We start from the raw sequence: 7,923 nt of genomic DNA, 5'->3' as shown, positions 1-7,923 counted from the left end.
CTGTCTCGAGTTATGACCACTTAAGTGGTATTCATGTACATTTTTTAGGCTGGATCTCACTTAAATGTATATAAATTATATCCGGATCCATCATCCGACCCATCTTTGGTTAGTTAATTGAAAGGCCTTTCCAATGAGTCCAAAACATTGCAGATCTGGCAACCATGTCTCGAGTTATGACCACTTAAATGATATTTATGTACTTTTTTCAAGCCGGATCTCACTTAAATGTATTTAAACTATGACCGGAGCCATTATCCGACCCATCGTTGGTTAGGTAATTGAATGGCCTTTACAATGAGTCCAAAACATTGAAGATCAAGCAACCCTGTCTCGAGTTATGACCACTTAAGTGATATTTATGTACTTTTTTGAAGCCGGATCTCACTTAAATGTATGTCAACGATGTCCGGATCCATCATCCGACCCATCGTTGGTTAGGTAATTGAAAGGTCTTTCCAATGAGTCCAAGACATTGAAGATCTGGCAACCCTGTCTCGAGTTATGACCACTTAAGTGATATTTATGTACTTTTTTGAAGCCGGATCTCACTTAAATGTATGTCAACGATGTCCGGATCCATCATCTTATCCATCGTTGGTTAGGTAATTGAAAGGACTTTCCAATGAGTCCAAAGCATTGAAGAACTGACAACCCTGTATCGAGTTATTACCACATAAGTTATACATTGTGTTCTTTTTTTCTGGATCTAAAAAAATGATGAAACCACTCATATACTCATTTTTGGTAAAAAGTGAGGAAAGCATCAACCACATAGGTGGATTAAGCTAGTTTTTTTTATTAATTTTTGATACAAATTCAAGTTCTGCGTTCTCATTCATGTGAAACTCAAATGGTTACTAAACTTATTTTCTCAATATTTTATTGTCGCCATCCTGAAGTTCAAAATTCTTACACGCTTCAGATTGGTTTCGGGGTCTTTATAGCTCATGAATCGCTCAAAGCTAACCTTAAACTTTAAATTAACAGTATTCTTAATGACGTAAGCAAGCTGGCGAATTTGATAGTAATTTGCTGTTTTTCATTTTTTTTTCAGAATAATAAACTTCAGCTTTGCTTTGCCTTTGAATTCGAATTTTTATTTATTTTTTAACTAGAAGAAAAAAATTATCAAAAACACTGTTTAGACAACCATTATATTTATATTTATTTCAATAACTTATAACCCCCCTTATTTGGTGATAATAGGTTCAAAGTTCAACCAAATCCCCCCAACCACTGCAGTAAGGACCACTTTCGGGTTCATTCGCAGCGGTTCTTCCGTTTTGGAATCCACCGAGAACTCAAAGTTCTTCACCACTTCGTACAGGCCCCGTTTGACCAGCATCTTGGCGAACCTCATGCCCAAACACTGGCGTGGTCCTTCATTGAATGGCAAGAAGCAGCCCATCTCACGGTACGGGTTCGTTCCGCCGGTTTCGGGGCTAAACCGATCCGGGTTGAACGTGTCTGGGTCGGTGTAACATTCCGGATCCCGATGGATGGCCCAGACCGGAATCATGGCGCAAACTCCGGGTTCAATGCGGATTTGCTGCGTCGGGGTGAGGTCCAGGTCTATTGGTTGCGTGCAGCGTTTGGAGAGGAACGGTCCGGCTGGCCATAGCCGAAGGGATTCGTTTACGACCTGGTCCAGGAAGGGCAGCTCGAGCAGGGTGTCGTAATCGATGGAACCTTTGGCGTTGGTTGCTTCCAAGAGTTCAGTTCTGAGCCTTGTCTGAATCGCGGGATGTCTACCGAGTTCGTACAACGTGAACGAAAGGGCAAGACTTGAGGCCTCAAAGCCATCAAAGAAGAACGTTACGCCGTGGGCAGCCATATCCAGCTCGGTTATCTCCTTTTTGTTCCGCAAGCTGATAAGGTGCTCCAGGTAATCAACCCGTTTGATTGAGTTTGTCTCTCGATAGCGAATCGCTTCTTTCATCAAGTTGGTGAAGAAAAGTTCGACCGACTTTGGGATCATTCCAATGTTGAGTGCTTTTGCAATTTTCGGACAAAGTGACCTCAATATCATGCTCTAGCATTTTGCGAGCCATTTCTGGAATTTCACCATGGTCCTCGGAGAACGACTGTGCATCGGTGTCGAAAATACAGCTGGAAACGACATCTATGGTTAATTTTGCCGCCAAATCTTTAGCTTCCAACGCCGTGTGCTGGTTCTGCTCAATGTATTTAGTCATACGCGATGCAAGCGCTTCCACGATCGCGAACAGTGCCTTCATCTGTGAATGTAAACAACCTTCAAGTAAATCTATAAAATCTAAAAATATCCAACCAACTCTGGAAGCGGTGAACGCCGGCGAGATTTCCGCCCGCTTGGTCTGCCACTCCTCGCCAGTCAGCAGAAACGGATTCCGGCCCATCAGCGGATCGGTTTCCACGTCGGTTAACTCCGCAAACTCATTGTCGCCGAAGCTCCGGAAGTGCTTGGTGATGATGTCTCGGTACAGCGCCGGAGACGTGACAAAAATGCGCGGCTGTCGGATGTTGAACACACCCACAAAGTTGAACTTGGCCCTGTAGTCACTGCAACGCAATAATGGCTCAAGTCACACACAAGTTTGCTTGACTGCTCTCTCATGAAAAAGTACAAACCTGTACATCTGGCCCATCTCGTCCATGGCCGTCCGATGGCGCAGCAGAAGCGACGGGAAGTTCCCCAACAGTGGCCTTGGATCCGGTCCCGGTACATTGCGCTGCTTCCAGTAGTTGAAGTTCCAGGTTAGATAAACGTAGACAGCTAGGGCTGCCGATACCAGCAGACTGATGGTGACGATCATGCTGATAATGAGTTTGTGTGTGAGAGAGTACGTCTAGCGTTGAGATTATTTCAAAAATTCGAGAGAGAGTGTAACAGCCATCTGGATTGCATCGCGTTATTTCGCTTCTAGAAATTCGAAGATTTTCGGTGTTTTTTGGCGTGCTGCGGATCGAAAAGTTGTTCTTCTTATAGTTTAATAGCCAGGCTAACTGAAGTTAGTGAAGTTTCAAGGAATATTTAGTTTTTCGAAGGATTTTGGAGTATTTTTACGTCGTCGTTTTGTGTGAAGATTGTCAGTTCCATTCAAAAGTGAATTAAAAGAGAGAGAGGGAGAGAAGTGTTTTCTTTGGTGTGAAGATGACACCGCTCCACTAGAGCTGAATGAGAACGAGAGGAAACGGAGAATCAAACATTCACGTGTGTTGGTGTGTTGCTGCTCGAGTTTCGCCGGGGACTCGTCCGGCGCGTGCGAATCGTTTGTGTGTGTGTTAGGGGGTTGGGGTGATCAGGTCGAACTGTGCGGCTGAATTTGGAGTGGTGGGTTTGTGTGGAGTTTTGTCCACATGAAGTGAGGCAGCCTCCTTCGAGATGATCGTTTCTTCGTCGACGAAAATGACAACTTAGTGTGTGCTGCTCTCTAAACGATATCCTCGTGTCAACCGAATTTGGTGAGTTGGTGGTGATGAAGCAACATTTGCAGTTTCAGGTAAGTCCGTTCCCTGCTAGTGGAGGTGTGAGTGTGCATCAAAAGGTGAGCTGATAATTAAGTTTCTAATAAATTGCACTGGGAAAACGAAATTTAGAATTTGGGGGCAGTGGGATTATCAGTTCTATGTCATTATTTGATTTAAATTATCATATGTTTTCTTTTCACAGGAAGCGAGTTGTGGCGCTATAACCACGGAATATAACGTCCTAGGCATTTGTGGAAATACAATGTCCCATCCCTGAGGGTCCCGGAGCACCAAAACTTCTTAGCATGGTGCTCCCAACGATTAATTGCCTAAACAAACAGGAACGTGAGCGGGGGATCCCCACGTTTCTTCCTCCCCTGTAGATTCAGAACTGCATTGTTGTTTGAACATTCGTGTTCAAACTCAATCCAATTCAACGAATCATCTTTGCGGTAAACTTTACGCAGTTGGCCTGGCCGCTTCAACGTTTGTGATGTTTCAATGCATTCTAATGCAATGGCGCACTGCAAATGTTGATAATGACAAGAAGATGCTAGGCGTCAATCAACCTAAGGCATTCTCCAGGATGCCCTCGAAAGACTGGCTGCGATAGGGTTAGATTAGATTAGATGAGAGAGTACGTCTAGCGTTGATGCCGGCTCGGTGCTGACTGCGCTGCAACGTATTGCGTCATTTTTACTGTTTGTGTATTATTTTTTTTCGTTTGTTCAGTAGTGTGTCCCATAAAACGATCTTCGGGCTCGCGGATTTCGCTAGGTTTTTGCCTCAAGAATATTTTTTCCATTCAAGGCTTCATACCATTTATAAAAAAAATGAGTCAAAACATTCAACAATAGTTTGCCTGCTTTTAATTTAAATTTTAGCCGGGATGCATGATGATTTGAGGGCCACGTGGCGTGGTGGTTAGCGGCTTCGGCTGCCGATCCCTAAGTTGCTATGGGGCGCGGGTTTGATTTCCGCCTTATCCTCCTGGCCTTCTATCGGATGGGGAAGTAAAACTTCGGTCCATTTGCGTAAAAGAGGTTTTGGGTGACTCACCATACATAACCTTCGGACGCCTAGTAATGAGCAGAAACTTACAACAGAGCCCACAAAAGACCCGGGCGTAGTTAAAGTGGCTTGCTTTGCTTTTTGCATGATGATTTGGGTTTGAAATAAATCAGCTCCATAAAAATTAAGCTGCCATTTGGTGAGCTTTGTCCTCGACTGGACACCGTTAGTTCTGGTCGTTAAATTAACGCTCTGTACTTTAGACTTGCTTTAGTTTCCACCCAAAGAATATCACTTCTAGTTGACAATCCGTCCGAGTTCAGGCGGGTTTAGATCATTAGACTGACCAATCGGACATCTCGTGAACTCGTTTCAAAACTACGATGTCCAACAGACGTTCAACAGCACTGGTTTACGGCGTGACACTTTGGACTGCATTACGCTGAATTAGCTGGGGTAAAGCTGTCTATTTTGAGTCTTTAAAAAAATATTGCTGGCGAAGCATCAATTGCCAAAACTAGCCACCTTCCCCTAATTGACACCGGGTCAGCACTCCACCAGGGAGCTTTTTACGATGCGCCACGCCATTTTTACGAGACAACTTGCTTTCTCTCCGGAGGCGGAAAGTCACCGTCGTTAAAGTTAATGAGCGCCACGAATGGATTCCACGGACTCTACAACATGCAATTTTTGGGGCGGATTTGCTCCGTGATTCGCCCTCTTTTGAGCAGCTGTGTGCCAGATTTCGCCTTTGAAGATGGAATTAAAATTCAAGCACTGCTGTCAACGAACATGGTTTGGTAGCCGCAATCTTGACTGTTTTTTTATATTTAATTACTAGAATGTACTAAATAAGCATTAGTAATTAGTATTCCAACTTTTTCCTATTTCAAAAACGGAAAAAAAGATTTAAAAAAAAATGCCTTCAAGTTGTATCTAGTTCATACAAAAAATTACCCCATTTACCTTGTGCCAGTTTCTGCCAGGACAAAATAGCATGAAAGCAACCGGAAGAGGACAGAAAAAAAGGAAAGTCAACTGACACCAAGTTTAAATTATTATAATTCGCAACATACACTTTTCCCCGTCTCCGTCTCGAACCTGCTTCCAACACCCTTGCCCTTTTTTACAGTTCAAACATTGCCTCGGCGGAGGTGGCGGTGTCATCATCAGGAACTCTTGTTTGCTGTTGGAAGAACAGAGTACCTTCCTTTTTTTTGTTGCTCCCAACATAACTTGTGCTCTCCGCGCTGGGCGATGTTAAGCTATACTTTTGAAATGTTGTTAAAATGTGGAGACTTTCTTTATGATCCTTTAGTGCAACTTATCTTTGAACAATTTTTTTTGTATGGAAATAATTACATAATTTGAATTATCTTGAAATTATCTTATTTTGACTCTTTTTTTGTGATCCGTTATTTTCATCATATTTCATATAAAAATTTACCTTGAAAAAACTATTCTGCAGTACATTCTACCCTAAAACTTGAAAAGCTCGTTTTCACAGACCTGTGAAAATAGTGCCAACGGTTCTGTTGTTGATTACTTAAACACTCGTGATGACACCTCAGTAGAGCGTCCAATTTCCCGGGGTTACAAAATTCCCGGGAAACGGGAAATTTTCAACATATTTCCCGGGAAATCCCGGGAATTCCCGGGAAATTTGAAATTTAACGAAAATTATTCTTATCTTGTTTCTGATTAATTTTTTGCAACGAAATTGTACAGAACAGCAATTTTAATGGTCAAAATGAGTGTGAGGATGAATTAATGGCTTGACTGCTTGTAAAAAATCATACAACTTTGAGAAAAAATATAATCTTTCATATCTTGAAATCTTTCAAATCGTCCCAAGTGAAAGAAAATATTATTAGTATTTTTGATGAGAAGGATTTTATTAAATCAAAGTTTTTGGACAGTGAAAATCTATGCTCCACAACCATAAAACTGCTTTTAAATTTGTCTCAGTGACCATGCAGTTAAAATAAAACAAAAAATTCAACTTGTGAATAAATAAATAATAATTGAATTCACCTTAAAAATCTAATTTCTAGCGCTTTTTAACTTAAAACACTATTTTTTTAACTTGAAAATTTGATACGAAGTTGTTTTTTAATGGTTTTTCATGGCTTTATGATATGACTTTTTTAGTCATATGGTATTCAGCCTAATAAATCAATTAGATTAAAATAATTTTGAGCATTTAAAGGTGGTTGAAATTCAACAATATTTTTTCATATATGACCCTCTTACGCCCTTGGTAGCTCACGTGCTTCATAAATTTATTAGTTCAATCTGTAATTTCTCGAATACTTAGAAATAAATTTTTCTTACACAAACCTTTTTTAAAAATTTAATTATATCAGTTCAATTTCCATCCAACATGTTCAAGGTAAAAAAAAAAATCAAACAAATCTCAATGTTGATCTTGGCCGGAAGATGTAAATATCTTATTTTCAAATGATATTACAAAAAAACATTGAAAAAGGTTGTCAAAAATAAAATAGTTTATATTCATTCCATAACAGCGTAAGTTTTGTTGTTCAACATATAAGCAAACAATATTCTTAGTGGTTAATGCTTCAGAAATAAATATTATCTGAATTAAACCTTGGCATGAGATTTACAGACAAGCTGATTAGTTAATATGAACAGTAAATGGAAATAAAAAAAAATCAAATCTCCAATTATTATTTTTGGTGTAATTTCAAAACATTGGTGCCGAAAAGGTAGGAAAATGTATACTTCTGCTTGTATTTCGGGAATTCCCGGGAAATTTACAAATTTCCCGGGAAACGGGAAATATTTTTTTCCGGGAAATCCCGGGAATTCCCGGGAATTTTTTTCCCGGGACGGGAAATTGGACGCTCTACACCTCAGGTTAAGTTTAGCTCAATATTTGTGCGGAAGCACAGATTATTCCAGCAAGTATGCACTTCCACTTCAATGCTTATCTTTACACAGTCAGGTGTACCGGTTAAATAAACTTTTCTAACGCTTCGAGCAATTAATTTTCATTCGTGGACAGATAGATCCTCAGAACATTCATGCTTGAAGAAAATCAATTATTGCCAATTTTGAGGTTAAAAGGCTCACTATAGATCGTTGAAGCTGGTGAAAAAATCTTTTTATACTAAATGTCTTCTCTCAATTGCTCGTCATGGTTAACTTGGATTGTCGGAATCATCAGAGACATGTAATACCATTTTTGTTAGAATTTAGTTTTGTTTTTTGTTTTTTTTTTCTTCCTGCGAAAATTAACGACAAATAGCAACCATGAAAACCTAACTGATTTGGCTCAAAATTGGCACAGTTACTTATTCTTAACCTAACCCTCTACTGCCCAATTTTTTTTCGAAATTTTTTTTTTTTTCCTATCATTACATTTTGCCTATCTAATTTTTTCATGTTTTTACAGTCACTTTTCGATTTTTTGCTTGTTTTTCATATTTTCTGCTA

The 7,923-nt window shown here is 40.0% G+C and overlaps 1 pseudogene; it reads right to left on the bottom strand.

The window, feature by feature from the left end:
- Positions 1–1,138: 1,138 nt before the first annotated feature.
- Positions 1,139–2,835, bottom strand: LOC120419713 (probable cytochrome P450 28d1; annotated as a pseudogene).
- Positions 2,836–7,923: the final 5,088 nt, after the last annotated feature.

Source organism: Culex pipiens, chromosome 3 (genome assembly GCF_016801865.2).
Source record: "Culex pipiens pallens isolate TS chromosome 3, TS_CPP_V2, whole genome shotgun sequence".
Taxonomy (NCBI): domain Eukaryota; kingdom Metazoa; phylum Arthropoda; class Insecta; order Diptera; family Culicidae; genus Culex; species Culex pipiens.
Note: the sequence above shows the minus strand (reverse complement) of the source record. Positions and strands in the feature narration are given on the sequence as shown.